Source organism: Sus scrofa, chromosome 7, assembly GCF_000003025.6.
Source record: "Sus scrofa isolate TJ Tabasco breed Duroc chromosome 7, Sscrofa11.1, whole genome shotgun sequence".
Lineage (NCBI taxonomy): Eukaryota > Metazoa > Chordata > Mammalia > Artiodactyla > Suidae > Sus > Sus scrofa.
The window spans coordinates 58,757,031-58,779,499 of NC_010449.5; the positions used below are offsets into that span (position 1 = coordinate 58,757,031).

Below are 22,469 nucleotides of genomic sequence, written 5' to 3' on the forward strand. Positions count from 1 at the left end.
AGGCCTTCAGTGGCTTTGCAAAGACTTCTGGAAGTGCGAAGTTGACATCTCCCCTCCCTTGACTGAATCAGCTGGCAAAATGAGAAAGGGCTGTGGGGATTTGGGGAAAATGCTCTAATCCCTGTTCCAGTTTTGTCACCAGCCCATCTTTCGTTACCCTCAAGCACATTTGACTTTTTCCCCTGAGTTTGCTGCGGTCTGAGTATGAACTTTGGAGTCAAACAGACTTGTATTTGCATCCTGGCTCCACCTCTTCACAGCAGAGTGAAATAAACTTGTTAACGTCCTGAACCCCAGGCACAGGAGAAATCAATAAAGGGCCTTGCCCCACAGAGCTCTCCTCTAGTGGAGGAGCCAATTAACTTCCAACCTTATCACCACTCATTCCTTCATTCCCGCAAATACTGAGCGCCTGCAAAATGCTCTGCACTATTCTGGATGCGGGAGATGAAAACTACCCTGGTTCTTGTCCAGTGGGGTAAATAGGTAAGCAGGGCAATTAGACAGTGTGGGATGAGGGCCATGAAAGTCTGATGGAGGAGAGAGCACTGCAGGAGACGGGCCCAGAGAGCCCACAGTTTACAGGACAGCTGGAAAGACGGAGGTGACAGGATCAGAGGAGCAGGGGAGCGCAGCATGAGAGGAAGCTGGCCCAAGCTGCTCGGGTGTTGTGGACCAGGAGTTTTATCAGAAAAGTTTGGATTGTTGGAGTTCCTGTCGTGGCTAAGTGGTTAGCGAATCCGACTAGGAACCATGAGGTTGAGGGTTCGATCCCTGGCCTCGCTCAGTGGGTTAAGGATCCGGCGTTGCCGTGAGCTGTGGTGTAGGTTGCAGATGCGGCTTGGATCCCGAGTTGCTGTGGCTCTGGCATAGGCCAGTGGCTACAGCTCCAATTAGACCCCTAGCCTGGGAATCTCCATAGGCCGCAGGAGCGGCCCTAGAAAAGACAAAAAAGAAAAAAAGAAAAGTTTGGATTGTTATCATAGGAGCAATGGGGAGATGTTGAAGGATGTTAAGCCGGGGAGTGACACCACTGAGCAAAGACCAGTGGGGACGCTTTGCATAACCTGTCCAGTGATGATGGGCATGGGCCCTGGTGGACAAAGGAGAGCCACGCAACGCTCAGCGAGGGGTTGTTTGGGAGGAGGGAGGCCCCAGAAGAAAGCGGGCCTGATTCTCAGGGACCAGGGAAACACCTGGGGAAGTGCTGGTGCTCTTTGCTGAGGTAGGGAGGACATGGGAGAGGGGCAGGCTGGGGGTAACAAGCAGGAGGTGGCTTTTGGATGAGCTGAGTTTAAGATGCCTGTTCCATAGGATGATGCCAAGTGGGTGTCTGGAGCCATGTTTTACAGACAAGGCCACTGAGGCTCGAACCTAAAGAACTTCCCTAGGGAGTTCCCTTCATGTCTCAGTGGTTAAAGAAAGCGACTAGGATCCATGAGGATGTGTGTTTGATCCCTGGCCTCGCTCAGCGGGCTAAGGATCCGGCGTTGCTGTGAGCTGTGGTGTAGGTCGCAGACGTAGCTTGGATCCCGCGTTGCTGTGGCTGTGGCATAGGCTGGCAGCTAGAGCTCCAATTGGACCCTGCCTGGGAAACTCCAAGTGCCTTGGGTGTGGCCCTAAAAAAAAAAAAAAAAAAGACAAGGAACTTTCCTAGAGTCCCATTCCAGGGCTATGGTTTGGTCAGAGGACTTCCAAAGCCTGAGGCACCAAAGTTCCTTCCCTCTCAGGGACTCTAGGAAAGGAAATCAGCAGAGAAGCGTCCTCGGGTTTTAGGACAGGGGAGGAAATTTAACAAGAGCCCCCTCCCTGCCAGGTCGGCTACTTGTCCCCTTCTTGGGAGAATGGAGATGAGAGGAAGGGCTGAAGATGCCTGGATGTGAGGAATGGGCCTCAGGACTCCTGGCTGCATTTGATGACACAAGGCAACTGCACTAGCTCGATGATGCAAAAGTTGGGTTGATTACCAGAAATCTGGAGCTTAAGCATATTATGTATGGACTGAGCTCTGCTCCCAGGGTCCTCAGGGAAGGGAAGGGCCTCTCCTTCTCCCCGCCCCCCCACTGTCTCCTCCCCTCCCCCAGCCTCTTTGCCCTGAGATGGCAGTTTAGAGAAGCTGGTGTGAAATAGTTTGAAACTCAGATCCTCTGGGCGGTCCCCCAGGGCAGAAAACAGGAAGCCAAGATTAAAGGCAGATTTCCAGCAAAGTCCCCTTCTACTTCCTGCAGAGCAGGTGCTCAGGCTGAGCTGACTGTGAGCAGCTTCCCTTGCTCTCAGCACCTCTGGTTGGCTCTTCAGAGGCTGGCTCTCCTGCTATAGGAGCTCATCTTTGGCCTTGTCATCACTCTCCCCACCTGAGAGCTCCTGCTGCTCCTGCTGGAGGGGGGGAAATTTAGGGAAACAAGCATCCCCCAGAAAGAGGCTAGGGAGGGTGGAAGGAGCCGTCACTGGGGAAGAGGCATCAACAGGAAACAGCACCTGGGGACACTTGGACGGCAGTGAGACCAGGTGGAAAGGGTTTGGGATCACTTGGGCCTGGTGTAAATGCCACTTCCTTGTGGAAGTCTCACTGACCTGTGGGGATGGGTGGAGGCAGGGAGGCAGTGCAAAGAAGGGCTTTAGGGAGACTGGACCAATGCTGGGGCAGAGTCCTGGGGAGGCAGCTTGTGACCACAGTGGCCCCTGCCATCTCAAGGCCAGCTGGCCAAGCTGATAGCCACAGCTGCTGAAGGCTCTGGGAACCAAGGACCAGGACGGCCCTCCCTTGTGACCTCTTCCCCTTCCTGAGCTGCAGGAGCGCTGGCTTCCGTGGGCTCCATCAAGGCAAGAAGCTGTGCCTGCCTCATGCAGAGGCAAAGCCTCAGCCTTCCAGATAAGCCCTGTGTTTTCCTAAGAAGCCTGAGCCCCCCTGCCTCCCTCTTACAAAGCTGCCCTGGGAGTAAGCCCTGCCCACCTGAATCTAGGGGCATCACACATTGAACCCATCCCTCCCTGGTTGGCTGACTTTATCATGAGGACAAGGCTGACCCAGGTTCTAGGGACAGACTGGCTCCTGACTTGGGGCAGATGCTCCCCATTTAGGCCTCACTTTCCCCTCCTATGTACTGAAGGGTTCATCTGGTGATTTGCGTGCGGCTCTGACTCCTTGTGCACAAGTGGAGCCTGGGCATGGGGAGGGTGGGCGGCTGCTAACTGCCTCCAATTTCTGTCCCCCTGGGACCAGGGAACTACATCTACTGAGCACCTACTATGTGACTGATACTTTTTTTTTTGGCTGTGCCCACAGCCTGTGGAAGTTCCTGGGCCAGGTATTGAACCCGTGCCACAGCAGTGACCCAAGCCATTGCAGTGATGTTGCTGGATCCTTAACCTGCTGTGCCACAGCAGGAACTTCCTGATACATAATTATTGTTACTGATGATGATAGCTGGGCACTTACTGTGCACAAGCTTTTTATTGTTAGATGAAGGTCTACTCTCTTTACCACACCACTTTGCTGCAAGTGGATTTCCTAGGAAGCTTGTTTGCTTGTTTCCACCATGATGGTGGCAGACATCTTGGTGGTGATGGTTTGGTGGCTTTTTGGCTTTAGGGGTGTTAGTGGTGGTGCTGAGGCTGTTGGGAGCTGGAGGGCCTCCCCACCCACATCACTGGGGGTAAGTGGCTGGTCCCCTGACCTCAAAGGTCATGGGTCTGGGCTCCCCAACTTGGAATCTCTCTCAAGTGGGTAGGTACAGAGACAAGTTCATGACACAAATTGGTGGTCAAGGAACCTGGGATCCCTGCAACTTGTCTTGGAGCCTTCCTCCTGGCACATCTCTTCTTGGTCTGTCTTCTTAGTATATTCTCTCTGGTGGAGATACTGATGTTAAATGGGGAGCTGAGATATACCAGGAACGACGGGCAGGTGTGATGCTGGTGCAGCACAGAGAAGCCCTCCTGACCTGAGTGCTCAGACTGCGGGAGGAGAGATGCCTGGGAGGCAGGCAGAGCCCGTGATGGGAGCAGGGGTTGAGCTTTGGGAGAAGTGGCAATAGGCCAGGAAGGGCTGAGGTGCAGGGCATGGGGGGCAGGGCCCCGCACCTGCAGGGCTTCCTGTATCCAGTGGAGTCTTTGGACTTCCTCCTCAGGGCAGAGGGACCCTGCTCTTAGAGGGTTTTACCGCTGTCTCAGCTGTGTATTTGCATTTTTAAAAGATCACTTCTGCTTGTGGGTGGAGAATTGACAGGTTTTTTTTGTCTTCCAGGAAGCTGCAATGGAGTTCCCATCGTGGCTCAGCGGAAATGAATCTGACCAGCATCCATGAGGACATGGCTTTGATCCCTGGCCTCGCTTAGTGGGTTAAGGATCTGGCATTGTGGTGAGCTGTGGTGTAGGTCACAGACGCAGCTCAGATCTGGAGTTGCTGTGGCTGTGGCATAGGCCAGTGGCTACAGCTCTTATTTGACCCCTAGCCTGGGAACTTTCATGTGCCACAGGTGCAGTTCTAAAAAAAAAAAAAAAAAAAAAAAATAGGGCATTTTCTAAATCCCCATGCTGGATCACTCCTCTCTGCTGTGCCCTGTGTGGGCCCTCACCTCAGCTTTGCAGTACTGACCACCTGCTTTGTGTGGGTTTCCTGGTCTGCCACTGGAGGCTGAAACCCCGTGCTAAGAAGTGGTTAAATGAATGAGTGACATGAATTCCAATGAATAATAATATCAGTAAGTAACACTACTCTAAGGCTTACAATATGCCAGGCACTGTCCTAGGCACTTTACATGTCTTAACTGTCATTTAATCTTCGCCACCCCGTTTAACAGGTAGGTATTATTCTCCCCATTTTGCAGAGGAGAAAACTGAGGGGATTCCATGAAGGAGCTCTATCACCAGACCCTGGGTAGGGAAGGGAGATTTCAGGATGCCATTGTATCATTCTTACCCAATTTATTTTAACAGCTTCTGGGTTAGAGACTGGCCTGGCCTCATTCCTGCCCAGCTGTGTGACCTTAAGCAAAAGTCACCTAACTTCTGATGCTGAAAAGTTAATCACTTAGCACAGTGTTTTGGCCCAAGGCTCACTTGCACTCACTGGCAGTGAGATGAATATGTTTTCTCTGACTCCTGAAATAGGCTCTCCCCTGCTGTCCTCTGAGTGTTCAGTCCAGCTTCCTGAGGCTTTTTTCTATTCCTGAGCCTGCAGTTTCACGATGGCTCATGAGCTGTAGCCCTCCTCCATCCATTCACAAATGTGGAGGGTGTGTTTACTATTTTCCAGGCACTGGAGTCCTTGGGGCTGGGTAGGACCAGAACTTCCGTGGTTCTTTGTACCCCGAGTCCTGGGCTCACAAAGCCTCTTACAGGTTGATGCTGCCCTCTCAGGGCTGCCCAGAGACCCTCACCTGCCAGGTGTTTGTCTTTTTATTTTATTTTTATTTTTTGCTTTTCAGGGCTGAACTCGTGGCATATGGAGGTTCCCAGCCTAGGGATGGAATCGGAGCTGTAGCCTCTGGCCTATGCTATAGCCACAGCAACTAGCCAGATTCGAGCAGTGTCTCTGACCTACACTGCAGCTCATGGCAACGCTGGATCCTTTAACCCACTGAGAGAGGCCAGGGATTGAAGCTGCATCCTCATGGGTGCTAGTCAGATTCACCACCAAGTCAGGCTGGACCAACCTCCACCCAGACCCAGGCTCAGCCTCACAAATTGGAGGCCTAGTTGGTGTTATTCTGACTCTCTCATGGGGACTGTGTGGGGGAAAGCACGGTGGGGTTCTGGGTTGGAAACTTGCTGTAGGACGGGGACAGGCGGGGGGAAGGAGCAGAGGTTTGCCTGGCTTGGGCTGCAAAGGGAGAACAGCTGGGTGCTGTCGAGCCTCAGGCCAAGCTTCTGCAAATCACATGCAAAGCCTCTTGCCCAGGAGTATCTGTGAATAAGCCTGTGTATCCCTCGCTGAGATCTGTGGAGCTTTTGGAAGATTGTGGGGAGCTGGGCTGGGAGGAGACCCTACCTGAGCTGAGGAGGTTCTAGAAACTCCGTGAGTCAGGAACGGGGCCTGGAGGGCTCTTGTCAGGGGGCTCCAGGGGACCTGGAGGGAAACCTCCCTTCCCTTTGGTTTTTAAGCCCCCCTCAGAATTTAGTTCTGAAGAGTGGGTGTCTGGGTGGGGAGTTTTGGGGCTGTCTCTCCATGGGGTGCACAGAACCTGTAATAGTAATTGTGTGTGTGTGTGTGTTTCATTTTTGGCCGCATATGGAGCCTCTGGGCCAGGGATCAGATCTGAGCTACAGTCTTGACCTAAGCCACAGCCATGGCAACACCGGGTCCTTAACCCACTGTGCTGGGCCAGGGATCAAATCTGCGTCCCAGCGCTCCCAAGATGCACCTGATCCTGTTGCACCACAGCTGGAGCTCCAGTAATTGTGTGTTGAGTGAATTAGTGAGCAACTGAATTCTCCTTGGGGTCTCTGGCTGCCATTCCTGCCACAGGTCTCAGGGTTCCCATCCCAAGGAGAAGGCCCTTGTCTGCCCCCCTGTTGTCCTCCCTCCCAGCCCATTTTAGACCCCTCCCGTTAACCGCTGGGTCTCCAGGAGTGCTCTCCTGTCGTAGAGGTAGCCTCCTGGAGGTCTGGATCACATGTCTCTCCAGCTAAAGCCAGTTCTGGTTGTAGAGCTGGTCCTCTTACCCCCAGACTCTTCTCCCTACTCCTGGGGCCATGCAACTCCAATTTCAGGCACACAAAGTGCAGCCAGTCCCCCGCCATGTGACCAGTCAGCAGTGAGGGAGGCAGCCTCAGAGGAAAGGCAGGCCTGCCTGAGTCTGGGAGCCCGGGTCCTAGGTGCTTGATGTAGACAGGGACCTAGCCTGGGGGGCGTTGAAGGAGTGAATGATGGAGGTGGGAGTGGTAGGGCCAAAGCCTGGGAGGAGCTGGTTGCTTCCATAACCTTGTGGTGCAGAGAGAATGTGAGGCTTCAAGTCAGCTAGGGAGAGGGTGTGCAACAGAGGGAAGCAGAGCCACAAATGCTAGGGACCCGTGAAGAGTTTTTTAATTGCAGCTGGGAGCCAAGAGGCCCGGGGCGGCAGCATCCTGTTCAAACTGCACTGGAGGCCTGACGTTGGCTGTCCCCTTTGTGGCGGTCTTCTTTGAGTGACTCTCTTTTCTGCTGCTTTGGTGTACAGCACGTTTGGTTTTTGCTTGTTAGCTAGAGGTTGGTTTCTGTCGTTTGTGACTTAGCCCCCTGCCCCCACCCCTGCTCCCGCCCCCACTGCGGTGGCTAGAGGGGGAGGTGAGGTCCTGCGTGGGAAGTGCCAGATTCATAGGAGCGGTTAGACAAAGGCCATTGTCTTCCCTTGAACTCCCCACCATGATCTGCCTTCTGTGGTCTCTTAGAATTTGATCTTCCATGATGCGGGCCTGTGGTCGCATCGGGCCTGAGGGGGAACAGCGCCTTCTAGTGGCCAGAGTGCAGATCCCAAGGGCAAGAGAAAGTGATGGGTCTGCAGGCAGAGCAAAATCACCCAGCTCTGGCCAGCAGCCCCAGGGCCTTAGCTGCAGAGCAGGTGTCTGCTCTGGAAAAACTGGCCTCTAGGAGCCTGGGTAAGACCCTGTCCTGGGCTCAATTAGGACCAGAGACAGAGCTGACCCTCGCCAATTAGGAGTGCCGCAGGGCAGGCTCTGAGCAGGGCTGGCCAGGGTAGATGAGGACAGAGAACCCAGCGCAGCTAGAAAGGGAGGAGATAAGGCCTTTTCCAGAAAGCCTGAGTGGGTTGGTCATCCCTTCACAGAGAGGCAGAATCCAGCCCTTCCAGAAACCACTCCTACTGGCTATTGTCTGCCTTTGGAAGGGCTTTTTCCACACGGGGTGCTGGTGGGGGACAGCCAGATCAGCACCTGGCTGCCAGAGTTCCCCAGGGTCCCCCACCTTGGGCTGCTTTCTGATTCCAAGGCCACCACCATGCTGGCCCCGAGTGCCTGGACTGGCCTGAGCATTGCTGACGCCCTCTGGGGTTCCCCTGAGTAACAAGAGCAAGGTGAGGCCAAGAAGGCAGGCATGCTCTTCTGAACAGCAGGGTGTTTCTACATTTGATTTCACTTCATCATCATCTTTCAAGGAAAACAGTAGCATCTAGATCTTATCTGTATGGCAAGGGGGGCCCACAGAAAGTGATTTGCAGGACCTCCTCAAAGCCTTGGCTCTCTCCCCTGCCCCAAGAGAATTGCTCTCAGATGCCAGGCCACTTCAGAGGCCCCAGGTCACCAGTTGCTAGGCAGTAAAGGGGCAGTGAGCTGGGGCACATGTTCACAGCCTTCCTGCCAGTCCTCCACTGAGGTTTAGAGGAGCTGCTGGGGCAGGGCAGGAGGGTCTGAGTGGGATAACCTTGGGTCCCAAAGTGGGGCCGCTGGTGGAGGCAGGGCTGGAGGGGAGGGGCATGAGGGGGCAGGCTGGGATCAAACTTCTGGCCTCACAGTCTGCCCCAAACCTTCTCAGCAGACCTTGCTTGGGCCCAGATGTCATGCATTGGGGCAGGGTATTCTGCAGGAGCTGCAGGAGTCACCAGAGTCATGTCTGACTCTGCAAATGACTGGCCATGTCGTCCTGGGCAGGTGACCTCCCCCTTGGCACCCCATGCCCAGATGCCTGGCAGGCATGAGCATGCTGCCGTCAGACTGTTGTGAGCACTAAGTGGGGTAAAGCACCAAGAGGGACCTGGCAGAGAGCAAGTGTTCAGGGGACTCTGGCTGATTCTAGAGCAGAATTAAGGGGGCAGCCTGACCCAAGATATCTTTAAGATTCTAGGGTTTAATTCCTTTTATTATGAGACCCCTAAGAAGATGTAGGCGGGGGAGTAGGTTCTTTTAGCACTGGCCATGCCCATCTCTGTGCCAGTCGGTGCACCTGTAACCCTGTGTGCTCACCTCTTGCTCCAGGTGAGTGAGCAGTGTGAGTCCTAGGAGATCAGGGGTGGGTCAACACCATCAGTGTTCCTGATTACCTCCAGAACAGAAAAGGTCATGGGTCAGCCTTGGGGTAGTGAGTTCCCTGTCTCTGAAAGTAAGAGAACAGAAGATGAACTCCCATCAGGAAGCTGGGGAGTTCCCATCCCAGCTCAGTGGTGATCAACCTGACTAGTGTCCATGAAGATACAGGTTCAATCTCTGGCCTTACTCAGTGGGTTAAGGACCTGGTGTTGCCATGAGCTGTGCTGTAGGTCACAGATGCAGCTCAGATCCGGCATTGCTGTGGCTCCAATTCGACTCCTAGGTGGGAACTTCCACATGCCACACCTGCAGCCCAGAAAGAAAAAAAAAAGTAATCTGGATGTGTAATTTCTACTTTGGGTGGGTCTCTGAAGACCAGGCCAGGGAATGAAGGGGAAGGGATTGCAGGGAGAGTCCTCTGGACAGTTTCTGGGTGGGAAGGACTTGAGGCTAAACTCACTTTTCCTTAGATTGTCTGTTTATTTGGGATGGGGTCTCCAGGGCTACAGGAGGTGATGGAATCAGTGGCTTCAAGAAGCCTGTATTTCTCTGATTGGCCACGAGGGAGCAGCCCAAATTACATTATTGCTGCTCCAGCTCCAAGCAGAAGGATGGGGGCCGATCCTGACCTGAGATCTGGGGTTAGGAAGAGGGGCTCAGAATTGGACAGCTGCTGGGGAGCAGAACTCTCCTCCCGGAATATCACAAGCCTGACTTCTTTTTGGCAGGGGAAGGAGAAGTGGGGCATAGTAAGTCCAGCTACTGGGAAAAAATGTAGAATTTGAAGAAAACAGTTGTAGCAAGTGTCTAGGAAGTCTTTCAGGTTGGCGATAGGGACAGATTCCGCCTTTTCTGGGGCAAGGAGAATGTGAGGATTTGGCTGCCGGGAGGAGGGGCCTAGAGTACGGGAGAGGAGCCTGGAGGCAGAGCTGACCCCAGGTGGGAGGCCTGTGGTGGCAGCTTAAGTCACAGGGGGGAGGTGTGGGCTATGACCATTCCTGGAGTCCCTCTCATTATCCCCTGGGAGGGCAGACTGTGGTGCAGGCTTTCCAGTATCCTGGGCATGCACACCCCTCCAGGGAAACAGACCTCAAAGGGGGTGCTGGTGTGCAGGGGAGCAGGACTGCGCTAATGAGTGTGCTCATTTCAGAGCTCCTGGCCTCTTCCCGGGTCAGCTGCTTTCCTGGACTCTGTAGGGGCTTAGCACAGGCTTAGCACAGGCACAGCTGTGGTTAAGCACAAGGACTTCCACCTGCCCTTGGAGGGGGGCCTGCGTGAGATGAGGAGTAGCCTGGGGAGAAGGCAGTCCCTTGTCATACATATCAAGTGTGTCCCTGGGGGGGCACAGGGCCAAGAAGGCCAGGACTCCTTTGGATTCCAAGTTGGAGGTACAGGGCAAGGGCCAGAGAGTTCAGAGCCTTCCTGTTCTGTTCGCACCTACTACCTGCCTGCCCAGCTGGGTGGAAAGCTGGCAGGAGCAGGATGGTCTTCCAATCCTGGGAGGGGGCCTGGCTGGGAAGAATGAAGGCTGGCTTTTTAGCCTTGTCTACATCGGCTTGCCAGGTGCCTATCCAGACCTCAGTTTCCCCCTCCATGCCATGAGGCTCACTGCCTGTTTATCTAGTGTTGACCGAAGGGCAGGCGCTTTGCCATCCCACCCCCTTGGGTCTGAGTCTTTGCTCTGCCCCTTACTTGCTGGACAATTTATGTGATGATCGGGGCATCAGTTTTCTCATCTGTAAAAAGGCGTAAATAATAGCATGTGCCCCATGGGATTGTTGTCAGGATTAAATTATTATGCAACAAGGAAAATGACAACTGGATCCTGTCCTCAGGGAGTGCTCAGTGTAATCACAGGGAGAAGGCTCACACATGAACCTGCAGATACACGAGAATATGCATACTGGCGTGCCCTGAGGTTTGTACACAAAAGAAGCAGCATTTTAAAAGAGGCCCATTTCAAAGTCTGGGGCAAGGTAGGGCGTGTTCCAACTCCAGGCCAGAGGTGACCCCGGTTAAGTTAGCAGCTCCACTCAGCCAGGCAGTTGCGTTGCCAGATGTATGCCACTAGAGGGAGCTGTTACCAGAGCTTTCCCTGGAAAAGAGCTGATGGGAGAGATGCCAGTCTCCTAATTAGAGCTTCCATTCCAGGGGCCCTGCTAGAAACCCAGTGCAAGGGAATCTGTGGCTGAGGCCCCTGCAGGCCAGCTTCACAAGATGGAGAGCAGGGTGGAGCTGAGTAGAGAGGGCATCTGGAAGGGCCAAATGTGTGAAGATACCCTGCGCACATTTACTGTATGTTTTTTTTTTTTTTTTGCCTTTTTGGGCGTATGGAGGTTCCCAGGCTAGGGGTGGAATCAGAGCTACAGCTGCTGGCCTACACCACAGCCACAGCAATGCCAGATCCGTGCTGCATCTGTGACCTATGCCACAGCTCACGGCAATGTTGGATCCTTAACCCACTGAACAAGACCAGGGATCGAACCCACAACCTCATGGTTCCTAGTCAGATTCATTTCCACTGCGCCACGACGGGAACTCCTGCTGTATGTCTTTTGACTTTGTTCATGATTCCTCTAAATGCAGAAATGATTTATTTTTATATATTAGCATTAATTTTTCTTGTAAAGCTTTCGGACTTGTGTCAAATTTAGAAAGGCTTTTTCCACCCACAGATTATTTTTTAAAAAATCAATTCTTTTTTTTTTTTTTTTTTGGTCTTTTTTTTTGTCTTTTGTTGTTGTTGTTGCTATTTCTTGGGCCGCTCCCTCGGCATATGGAGGTTCCCAGGCTAGGGGTCCAATCGGAGCTGTAGCCACCGGCCTACGCCAGAGCCACAGCAACGAGGGATCCGAGCCGCGTCTGCAACCTACACCACAGCTCACGGCAACGCCGGATCGTTAACCCACTGAGCAAGGGCAGGGACCGAACACGCAACCTCATGGTTCCTAGTCGGATTCGTTAACCACTGCGCCACAACAGGAACTCCTAAAAAATCAATTCTATGTTTTCTTCTGGCCTTTTATGGTTTGGTAATAACAACATTTCATATCTGATCCATTCGGGAGTTCCTTTGTGGCTCAGCAGGTTAAGGACCCAGACCCAGCATTGTCACTGCTGTGGTTCAGGTTACTTTTGTGGCTTTAGTTACTGCTGTGGTTCAGGTTCTATCCCTGGCCCAGAAACTTCCACATGCCGTGGGCAAGGCCAAAATTCTTCTTTTTTCTTTCTTTCTTTCTTTCTTTTTTTTTTTTTTTTTTTGTCTTTTTAGTGCTGCTCCTGTGGCATATGAAGGTTCTCAGGCATATGAAGGTTCTGTGGCATATGAAGGTTCTCAGGTCCAGTCGGAGCTGTAGCCGCTGGCCTATGCCACAGCTACAGCAATACAGGATCAGAGCTGCATCTGTGACCTACACAGCAACGCTGGATCCTTAACCCACTGAATGGGACCAGGGATCAAAGCTGCATCATCATGGATGCTAGTCTGGTTCGTTAATCACTGAGCCACGAAGGCAACTCCTCCAAATGTTTTTGATCCATTTAAATTTATTTTGGTGTTGGGAGGTACGTATCCAGTTATTTTCAACATGATTTATTCAATAACATATCTTTTTTTTTTTCCTTTGGATGTACCTATGGCTTGCAGAAGTTCCTGGGCCAGGGACTGAACCTACACCATAGCAGTGACCGGAGCTATAGCAATGACCACACCAGGTCCTTAACCACTAGGCTACCAGGGAACTTTAATTCATAACATATATTTTCCCCATTGATTTGAAATGTAAAAAAAATTTTAGTGAACTTTTAGTAAAAAAAAAAAACTTATATGAATGAATGAATGAACAAATGAATGAATGAAATGGTAGCATTGCTGGGAACAAAAACTCACTGCTGTATTATCTGCTATACGGCACTAGACCTCATTGTTACCCCTGGGCCCTGCTTGGGATTCATCCACAAACACCTGCGACATCCTTAGTGTCCTCTGAAACTTCAAGTGGTCATAGTCATCGTGTGGTGTCCGCAAGAAGAGAGCATTCTTGGGGTGGCCCAGCTAAGAGTACCAGTGAGCTGGTGGGGAGTGGGCTGTGGATGTGCATGCTCATCAAAGGTAGTTCTGGGGTGGGGTGGGGGAGTTCCCATTGTGGCGCAGCGGAAATGAATCCTACTAGGAACCATAAGGTTGTAGGTTCAATCCCTGGCCTCGCTCAGTGGGTTAAGGATCTGGCATTGCTGTGAGCTGTGGTGTAGATTTCAGACACTGCTCGGATTCCGCGTTGCTGTGGCTGTGGCGTATGATGGCAACTGTAGCTCTGATTCGACCCCTAGCCTGGGAACCTCCCTATGCCATGGGTGCAGCCCTAAAAAGCAAAAACAAACAAACAAAACCCATAGAAAACCAAAAACTAGTTCTGGGGGGCCTATTAGGTGGGCACCCACTCTCTGTGGGTGCGTGCACATGGGCAAGCATGAGCCTGGTGTGGTCAGGTGCATATATGTGTCTGAGTTTGCCAGGTGTGCGTTCAGGAGGGTCGGCACGCCAGCCAGGTATGTGCATGCTTGCAGCCAGGTGTGTGTTTGCAGGTGTGCCTACCATCTCTTGTGCCCTCGGGGCCATGGGAGCTGCTTGCGTGCATGCCTGAGAGTCCTTCTTGCCGTGGGAACCGAGGAATCACTCAGGCCCCAGGTTAGCATGTCCTCCGAGGTGGGGGTGGATGTGGCCAGGTAGTGTCATCAGGCAAGTTTGTGGAGCGTGTGTCTGTTCCTCCCGCTGGGAGGTCACCTGGGAATCTGGAGACCTGGACCTGGACAGGGGGAGACCCTGCTCAGAACTTTGGGGGTCATGGTGCACAAAAAGAAGTAGTGGAGCAAGATGCAGATCAGACCCAGCTCTGCCAGGAGGGCCTAGCTACACCAGAGATGCCACCCAGTCTACTCTGTACACAGGCTGCCAGGTGGGGAAACTGAGGCCCAGACAGAGTGCATCTTGTCCAGAGGATCTGGTCAGCAGCTCACCAGGCGTGAACCCTCTGAGTCACCCTGCTGGGTGTGGAGGACAGGCACAATGGAAGAAGAGCCCCTCTCCCCCCACATCAGAAGGCTACTAGTCTGATGGTGGAGGCTCTGGACCCACCAGGAGTGAAGGTAATTGTTGCCTGAGAAAGAAAGTTGGGGGCATAGGTGAAGACTCTGCTATATAAATGAAACCCTGAGTGCTGGAAGGAATTTGGGGGCGGGGAGAACATCCTGGGCCCTCAGCTGTGTGCCCTGTGCCCTCTGGAGGGATTTCTGGGGCCCTGACCTCCTCCCTGTCTGCAACGCAGGATTTCTGGCTGAGCCTGGAGCTGGATCCTTCTCTCTCTCATCTTTCCTGGCCCAGGCCCTGGGTTCTGACCATCCTTGGACTGGCTTCCTGCACTCACTCACTCACTTGGTCACTGCTCCAGCCAGGCCACACCAAGGACACAGAGATGAATGAGGACAGGGCCCTGGACTCTTGCAGGTGGACCCAGCCCAGCCCCTGGGGAGGGGGTCAGGGATGCCTCTGAAAGGGTGTGGGGGAGGCCAGGCCAGGTGCAAGGACTGACTGTACCAAGTGAGAGGCCTGGAGTGCACAGGCCCCCCCCTTGAGCAGCATGGGGGATCTCCAGGCTTCCCTGGGGCAGTCATCAGGGGGGCGGTGCCCCAATCCACTGGGAGGTGAGTTTCCTTCCGGCAGCTCCTTCTCACGCAATGGGCCGGAAGGGGTTGGGGGCCCATTGTTCCCTGGCACGCCAGCACCCCCCAGCCCTCCCCAGCTGCTGGGTGGGGGGAGCAGTGGAAGGAAGTGGGCTGAGCCCAGGTCCTGGCAAGACCCCAGTGAGGGGGTGCGAGGTCCCAGGAATGCTGGCTCACACGTGTGGGCATGGTATCTGCACAGCTGGGCATGCCATGCATGTGTCCTGCGTTCAGTCCTGCCCCGGACCACCTTTCCTGGCATTCCTGGTGTGTGTGCGTGTGTGTAGCATTGATCTAATATGTGCCACTTTACATACTTCATCTCATTAGGCCCCCAGCAACCCTGGGGGGTAGGATTATCATCCCCAGTTACAAGATGAAAAAATCTAGACTCAGGAATTTTGTGCAACTGGCCCAGGATTAGCGGGTGAGCTGGGCTTTAGACCTGTCTTTGTGAGCCAGCCTCCTGCCTCATCCCCTTTCCCTTTCCCAGGCCCTGCTGAGAATTAGACTCTTACCGTTAATTACCGGCCCAGGGTAATGGCGTGTAGAGGTGAGGAGTGGCCTGGGGAAGAATAGCAGGTATCACCATGCCAGCCTTCTAAAACTAGAAACACCTGCTGGCACGCAGGGTTGGCAGGGAGAGCACAGGTGGCCTCGGTGGAGACCAGAAGCCACCTCCCTCAGTCTCCCCACCCAAAAGTGCCCCCTCCCCTGCACAACCATAGAGCTGCCACAACAGTTGCCCAACCTTGAATTAGAGAGATGACCCCGGTTCCAGGGGAATTCTGCGACCCTGGTGTCACGTCAGGATAGAGGGGTAAGTGGAGTGTAGGGTCTTGGGGGGCTAATTTTGAGGGAGGGGATCCTTGAGGGCTGGGGAGCTCAGCTCAGGGTGTGATGACCTCTCGTGGCAGCCCCCTCTCAGGGATAGGAGCCAATGAGAGGACAAGGTGGAGGGCTGACTCTTTGAACTGCATAAACTTTCTTTCTTTTTGGGGGGGGCGAGTGTGCTTTTTAGCATATGGAGGTTCCCAGCTAGGGGTCGAATCAGGGCTATAGCTGCTCGCCTGCACAGCAGCCATAGCAATTCAAGATCCGAGCCATGTCTGCGACCTACACCACAGGTCACCGCAAAGTCAGATCCTTAACCCACTGAGCAAGGCCAGGGATTGAGCCCACAGCCTCATTTTTCCTTGTTGGATTTGTTTCTGCTGCACCACAACGGCAACTCCAACATCACCCTTCTTTCAGATAGTCTGCTCCCTCCTCAGATTCCTTTGTCATTTGGAAAATCCTTCCTTGGGGAGCAAGTTGCCTTTGGACTGAGACTTACCTGGACAGACCCAGGCGTCCCTAATGACTAGATTCATTTGCATAGGGACCAAGGGGGTGGGAGTGGGTGGGGGGTAACCCTGAGGAAAAAAGAAGTCAGGCAGGGTCACCTGCCCCAGTGTCACAGCCACCTTCAGAGAAGGGGTGAACTAGGCCAAAACAAAAGTGAGGATAGAGCTCCCATTGTGTCTCAGTGTTGTTGTGAGCTTTGGTGTAGGAGGATAGGTGTTGCTTCGGTTCCTGCGTGGCTATGGCCTAGGTGTTGCTGTTTGTAGATGCTTGGATCCTGCATGGCTGTAGTGTAGGCCAGCGGCTGTAGCTCTGATTCACCCCCTCGCATGGGAACTTCATATGCTTTGGGTGTGGTCCTAAAAAGACAAAGAAAAAAAGAAAGGAAAAAACAGAAGTGGTGTTTTTTTTCTCTAAGTTGTTGAGAAACCCAGCCGTTTGGCATCTTAGGGAGGACTGAGGATGAGGGCAAGATTGCTGGGCACTAAGAGTAGGGGGCAGGGTGGGCAGCCAGGAGAATGACAGGTGGAGTCTCTTGTGCGGCTCTGCTGGCTTTCCCCTGTGCCACTGCCTCTCCTGGGCCATGGTGGCCAGTGTGCTATGACTGTTTGGACACTGCTCCAAGGGGACCCAGCACTGAGCAACATGGCCTGGTTTAATCAAACTCCTCTCTCAAGAGCCTGAACTGAGTTATACAAAGGAGAGAGCAGGTTAGTGGTAGAGGCTTAGAAAAAAGGAGTTGAGAGTCTGACCTGGACAGACAGGCTGGGAGACTTCGGGAAGTCACCTCATTCTCCCTGTGAGGCCAAGGTGGGATTCCCAGCCCAGAGTCTTTCATGCCATTTTATCTTATTATTTTTTGTCTTTTTGCCTTTTCTAGGCTGCTCCCGTGGCATATGGAGGTTCCCAGGCTAGCGGTTGAATCAGAGCTGTTGCTGCTGGCCTACGCCACAGCCACAGCAACGCTAGATCTGAGCTGCATCTGTGACCCACACCATAGCTCACGGGAATGCCAGATCCATAACCCGCTGAGCAAGGCCAGGGATCAAACCCACAACCTCATGGTTCTTAGTCGGATTTGTTAACCACTGAGCCACAACGGGAAATCCACACACCATTTTATCTTCACCAGATTGCTCCTCCCCAGTGCCCTGCCCTCCCCAGCCGGTTCCCAGCTTCTCAGCCTTGTGTTTCTTATCTCTAAAGGAGGTATAATGGTGTCTACCTCCTGGGGAGTTGAGAGAACAGCCTGGGTGGTGTGTCCAGGGCCTGTCCAGGAAAGGGCAGGACAGGATGGTTCCAGTCTGCCACCAGCCTGCTGTGGGGGGCAAAGTCTCCATGTCCAATTTCTCCTGCTTTGGCTCTGGCCAGAGGGGAGCCCTAAACCAGCGCAAGTGAGTTAAAGATTGGCCAGGTGTGCGTGAGAAGCTCAGGCCAACTCCTGACCACAGGGAGCCAGGCAGGGCAATGACCTTGGGTGACCACTGGACCTGAAACTCTCCAGGTCCAGTGGGACCAGGCTGGGACCTGGCTGAGTCTTGGATTGAGAAAGTATGGCAATGTCTGGGGCTCACTGGGGGGCTTTGCAGGGTGCATCAGTGGAGTTTTCTGAAGGATGTGCCATGTCTCTGACAGACTAGAGCTCCCAGAACAAGGGCCCGTCTCCTTCCTCAGACCCGGCCGTGTTTCCTGAGGTCCCCAGGATGGGCTGCACCTCCCTCCTCAGACCAGGGCTCTCAGGGTAGACTCGTCTCTCCCTCAGACTGGAGCCCCCACATGGGGCTGCGTCTCCTCCCTCAGCTTGTGACGTTCAGGACAGGGTCACATTTTGCTCGGTCACAGGTTCCCAGGATGGAACTGCCTTTCCCCTCAGACCCGGTCCCCAAGGCAGGGCTGTGCCTCCTTCGTCTGCCAGCTGAGCTGTTTCCTCTCAGATGGAAGTTCCTTAAGGAGTTCACTTTGGGTTTGAGGCCAAGCCTGGACCCAGACAGGTTGGGCTCAGGTGAGGTGCTTCCTCCTTCTGGGTTTTAGCACAGAATCCAGCTGATTTTCTTCTTTTTTAGGGCTGTACCCGCAGTCTATGGAAGTTCCCAGGCTAGGGGTTGAATTGAAGCTACAGCTGCCAGCCTATACCACAACCACAGCAACGTGGAATCCGAGCCATGTTGTGACTTACACCATAGCTCATGGCAACACTGGATCCTTAACCCACTGAGCAAAGCCAGGTATCAAACCTGTGTCTTCATGGATACTAGTTGGTTTCTTAACCCACTGAGACACAACGGGAACTCCAGATTTTATTCTTGGGTTTTTTTTGTTTTGTTTTGTTTTGTTTTAGTAGCTTCCTTCCTTCCTTCCTTTCTTTCTTTCCTTCTTCCTTTCTTTCTTTCTTTCTTTTTTAGGACCACACCCTCGGCATATGGAAGTTCCCGGGCTAGGGGTTGAATCAGAGCTGTGGCTGCCAGGGGGTCAGGATAGATGTGCGGGCATAGCCGTTCTTTCTGTGTCATTCTCTCTCACCTCCTTCTAGGACACTCCTTGAGAATTCCTCAATCATTTTCCTTCCTTCATCCCCAACCCCCAGCCAGTTAATCCCCCCCAAGCATAAAGATATGTCCCTGGAAAGAGCCTTGGACATTAAGGAGACAGGAGGGACATTAAGGAGACAGGTGGTCAGTTCAGGTGTGTGTGAGAGGGGACGAAACCCAAATCTCGGTATCCTTAAGCACTGTTTCTCTGTATCCATTTTTTTCCCCCATGGCGAGGAGCCTTGCTCATGCATGTAAAACATAATGAATAGTAGTTCCCGCTGTGGCGCAACAGGATCTGCAGCGTCTCTGGAGTGCTGGGACGTAGGTTTGCTCCCATTCCTGGCACAGTGCATTAAGGATCCAGTGTTGGAGGAGTTCCCGTTGTGGCGCAGTGGTTAATGAATCCGACTAGGAACCATGAGGTTGCGGGTTCGGTCCCTGCCCTTGCTCAGTGGGTTAAGGATCCGGCGTTGCCGTGAGCTGTGGTGTAGGTTGCAGACGCGGCTTGGATCCCACGTTGCTGTGGCTCTGGCGTAGGCCAGTGGCTACAGCTCCAATTCGACCCCTAGCCTGGGAACCTCCATATGCCGCAGGAGCGGCCCAAGAAATAGCAACAACAACAACAACAACAACAATAACAACAAAAAGACAAAAAAAAAAAAAAAAAAAGGATCCAGTGTTGCCACAGCTGTGGTGTAGGTCGCAACCGCAAACGTGGCTTAGACTTGATCCCTGGCCTGGGAACTCCATATGCCTCATGGTGGCCAAAAAAGAGAAAACAAAGAAACATAATGAATAGCTCTTTCATTTTGTGAAGACTGAAGCCAAGGTATTATGCACTTAGAGCCGAGGGCTCTCGTGAGATCAAGTAATTCAACTCCCTGCCTCTGTTTTGCAGGTGGAAACACTGGAGGTCAAATTAGGGAGTGTGTGTCTGAGCTGAAAAGGGGGCCTCTGCCACCATGGAAGTGCTCCACCCCCAAGGCTATTGTGAACAAAGGGTAAGTCCTGGGCCTTCTTTCCCTAATGTTTTGGCAATATTTTATTGAATGACTTGCCTTTTTGGTTTTTTTAATTGATAGGCTTTTGGGGGGAGCAGGTTTAGGCTATAGAGAAATGAGCATGAAGTAGCAAGAGTTTTTATGTACCTCTCCCTGCTCCCAGTTTCCCCTGTTAGTAACATCTTGCATTGGTAGGTACTTATTCTACAATTAATGAGCCAGTATTGAAACATTTTTATTAACTAAAGTCCACAGTTTACATTAGGGTAGCACATTCTGTAGTTTCTGACAAATATATAATGACATGTATCCACTGCTACAGTATCATACACAATAGTTTCATAGCCCTAAAAATCCCCTTGCTCCACCTGCTCATCCCCCCTCCTCCCACCTACTCCCTCACCCCTGAACTCCTGGAAACCAAACCATTGTTCTTTCTTTCTTTTCTTTTCTTTTTTTTTTTTTTTTCACTTTTTAGGGCCACACTTGCAGCATGTGGAAGTTCCCAGGCTAGGGATCGAATCAAAGCTACAGCTGCAGGCCTACACTATAGCCACAGCAATGCAGGATCCTTAACCCACTGAGTGAGGCCAGATATCAAACCTGCATCCTCATGGATGCTAGTTGGGTTTTTGTTAACTGCTGAGCCATGACGGGAACTCCAACCACTGATCTTTCTACTGTTCCCATTGTTTTGCCTTTCCCAGGATGTCGTATTGCTGGAATCATGAAATAGGTAACCTTTTCAGATTGGCTTCTTTCACTTAGCAATGTTCCTCCATCATGGAGTTCCCATTGTGGCTCAGCAGTTAACGAATCTGACTTGCATCCATGAGGACCCAGGTTCGATCCCTGGCCTTGCTCTGTGGGTTAAGGGTCTGGCGTTGCCATGACTTATGGTGTAGGTTGCAGACTCTGCTTGGATCCTGCGTTGCTGTGGCTGTGGCTGTGGTGTAGGCTGGCAGCTACAACTCCGATTCGACCCCTAGCCTGGGAACCTCCATATGCTGCGTGTGTGGCCCTGAAAAGCAAAAAAAAAAAAAAAAAGTTACTTCATCTCTTTTCGTGGCTTTGATGCTTGCTCGTTTTTATTGCACACAATAACATTTTATTGTGTTATTTGCCTTTAAAAACTGTGGTTAAAATATACATAATAAAATTTACAATTTTAACCATTTTATGTGTATGATTCAGTGGCATTAAGTATGTTAACAATGCTGTGTAACTATCACTACTATTCATTTCTATTTCTAGAACTTTTTCATCATCCCACACAGAAACTCTATGCTCATGAAACAATAACTCTATTCTTCCTTCCCCACCCCCAGCCCCTAAGTAACCTCTATTATACTTTCTTTCTCTGTGAGTTTGCCTATTCTAGATACCTCATGTAGGTGAATCATACAGTATTTGTCCCTTTATACCTGGCTTATTTCACTTAGCATCATGTTTTCAATGTTTATCCATGTTGTAGAATGCATCAGAATGCCATTCCTTTTTTATGACTGAATAATACTCCATTGCATGTCTATGCCACATTTTGTTTATCCATACGTCTATTGTTGGACACTTGGGTTGTTTCTACCTTTTAACTATTAAGAATAGTGTTGCTATGAACATTGCCATGCAAGTTTTTGTTCGAACACTTATTTTCAGTTCTTTTGTGTAGATACCTAGGAGGGGACTTGTTGAATCATGTGGTAATTGTATGCTTGACTTTTTGAGGACCTGCCAAACTATTTTCCACAGGGACTCTATCATTTTATATTCCTACTTGTGATGTACCTGGCTTATGATTTTTCCATGTCCTTACCAATGCATGTTAATGTCCTTTTTTTTGCTTTTTAAGGCCACACTTGTGGCATATAGAAGTTCTCAGGCTAGGGGTCAAATCAGATTTGTAGCTGCTGGCCTACACCACAGCCACAGCAACGCCAGAACAGATCTGCGTCTATGACCTACACCACAGCTCATAGCAATGCCAGATCTTTGACCCACTGAGTGAGGCCAGGGATCGAACCCGCATCCTCATGGTTACTAGTGGAGTTCATTACTGCTGAACCACAACGGGAACTCCTACTATTTCTATAAGTTACAAAATGATCACCACTCTTTTGCCTATTTTGTAACTGGCTTGTTTGCTTTTTGTTGTCGGTGTTGAGTTGTAGGAGTTCCTTGTATATTTTGGATATTAATCATTTATCAGATATATGAGTTGCAAATATTTTCTCCCATTCTGTGGCTTATCTTTTCATTCTTTTGATAGCCCCCTTTGATGGAACCTGGGCCTTTTGCAGGTAATCCAAGCACTTCTGGGGAGCTCACCTTTCCCTAGCTGTGGATGAACAAATCAGAACATTGTGAGAAGTCAGATGTCTTCTTCCTTTTGAGGACTGCACACAAGGGATCCCCCTTCACCCACCTGGGTTTGGCCCACAAGGCTGGGTCCCTTCCTCCATGTTCCCTTCACGTGTTCCAAGATTTGGATCATACAGTAAAGGAGAGATGAAAGAGCAGTGAAAGATGTACCCATCCATGACAGAGGAAACTGACCTGGGCCTGGTCCCAGGACTTGCTGACACATGCTGTAACGTGGATGAACCTTGAAAATGTCATGTTAGGTGAAGAAGCCAGTCATAAAAGACCGCTTAGAGGTCAGAGTTCCTGTCGTGGCTCAGTGGTTAACGAATCCAACTAGGAACCACGAGGTTGCGAGTTTGATCCCCGGCCTTGCTCAGTGGGTTAAGGATCCAGTGTTGCCGTGAGCTGTGGTGTAGGTCACAGACGCGGCTCGGATCCTGAGTTGCTGTGGCTGTGGTGTAGGCCAGTGGCTACAGCTCCAAATACACCTCTAGCCTGGGAACTTCCATATGCCGTGGGTGCAGCCCTAGAAAAAGGCAAAAAGACAAAAAAA

At 51.8% G+C, this 22,469-nt stretch overlaps 1 long non-coding RNA gene across 2 annotated transcripts; it reads left to right on the forward strand.

The window, feature by feature from the left end:
• On the forward strand, positions 305 to 22,454 carry LOC106504440. Of its 2 annotated transcripts, XR_002345822.1 has the most exons (5): positions 368 to 486; positions 13,546 to 13,648; positions 13,909 to 14,106; positions 19,453 to 19,555; positions 21,853 to 22,454. It is a non-coding gene; the product is annotated as an uncharacterized LOC106504440 (long non-coding RNA). The 2 variants fall into 2 exon arrangements; XR_001297899.2 differs by lacking the exons at positions 13,546 to 13,648; positions 13,909 to 14,106 and having other exon boundaries at positions 305 to 486; positions 21,853 to 22,265.